A 1,444-nucleotide genomic window follows, 5' to 3' on the forward strand; every position below is an offset into this window, starting at 1 on the left:
ACAGGGACATTCTCCTCTCTGAATGCTGTGACACAGGTGTCCTTTCGGCCTCTCTTCCTGTCATTGTCAATTGTCTTCTTTGCTCCCTTCTGGCCTCTAAAAAACTCCCTGTTTCCCTTTCCTCCTCCTCTCTGTACTACATGAAATCTGGCAGCTTTTAAAGCGAGAAGTCCCACATCCCAGGCAAATGTTTCCTGAATGGTTGGGGTATATTTTTCCAAAATTGTAAACAAAAGAAACTTAAGAATTCAAATGAAAAAGAAATGAATGCTTTGCATTTGAAATTTCCAAACAAAACAAAAAGATAAAGACCTAAAGGTAAATTTCCCTCCTCTTGCCATCTCCTAAGTAAACTGTCCCACCTAGAAGTAAAGACAGTTGTTTGCTAGTACTTTCTGAACGGAGATAGCTATCTGCTTGGTTGTTTGGTTGTTTCTTCCCAGCCTCTACTCACCCTTATAGTATATGAGGCTAAGTCAAAAAGTGGTATTCATACCTGCACAGGTTTATTCCGAGCAAAATGAGTTTAAATCTGTCTTTGTGATCTGATAAATCAATTCTCTTGGTCTCATTAAGAGGCCTTCAGAAACAAGGTCCAGTCAAGAGGGGCTTCTGAGGGGATCTGCTAGCTTGTTCAAATCAAGGCAGAGAGGTCACTCACAGGTGATGGAGAGTGTTTCTTGGGGATTCCAAAAGAGTAATCCTGATACGATTTCTCAAAGCACAGGTGGTCAAGGGGCTTACTACAAAGATTTTAAAAGAACATGAAACACCGTGGTGGTAAGAGAAAAGGTCAGGGAGGTTGTGCTGAGGAATGTTTCCTTCCTGACAATACATACACCTGCTCATTCTTCTAGGGTAGCAAGCGCTTGCCTGTGAGAATTTTGCTGGGAAACCTTACCCCATTCCCCCTACAGCCCAATTTTGCTCCTTCAGATGTCATTTTGTTCCCCAAGCTTTAAGAACGTTTAAAAGGAACAGTACTTGAGCTCTCTGAGGATACCAAAACTGCCATTTGCATAAGTCAAAGTGCAAAATCCATCAGGGAAGGGTGAGAAGGATGGAAACACTGCCCCTCAGAAGTGTGTAGACTAGATAGGGATTATCTCAAGAAACAATAGCTTCACATTTTGATATGTTTTGTTCAATAAAGGTATCTGATTTTGTAGTAATACTTTTGGATTTATCTTTGGACAGACACAATATTGTTTCTCTCTGGGGCCCTGATCCCAAACCTCTTTTCAACCCTCCCATTTTTAGTTGTGTTGACTCCACTCTGAACTAAGGATGGACCATGTCATCTCTGTCTAACACAGTCTTCCCATGACAGTCCTCTCGAAACAATGGTTGGTCCAGGAAGGCACCTAACTTGTACTCAGAGAAACATAATGAGATAATGAGATTTTTGCTGAGAACTTTGGGAAAGAGATGATTGCACTCCATT

General features: G+C 41.4%; 1 protein-coding gene across 1 annotated transcript in view; it reads left to right on the forward strand.

Annotated features, from left to right (window-relative positions):
• LOC101640057 (ATP-binding cassette sub-family A member 17-like) overlaps nucleotides 1-1,444 on the forward strand; it is a 69,255-nt gene that overhangs the window by 4,513 nt on the left and 63,298 nt on the right. The gene's annotated exons all lie outside the window — the stretch shown is intronic.

This window comes from Echinops telfairi, unplaced genomic scaffold (genome assembly GCF_000313985.2).
Source record: "Echinops telfairi isolate 266 unplaced genomic scaffold, ASM31398v2 ScPeMD7_5;HRSCAF=22, whole genome shotgun sequence".
In the NCBI taxonomy this organism is placed as follows: Eukaryota; Metazoa; Chordata; class Mammalia; order Afrosoricida; family Tenrecidae; genus Echinops; species Echinops telfairi.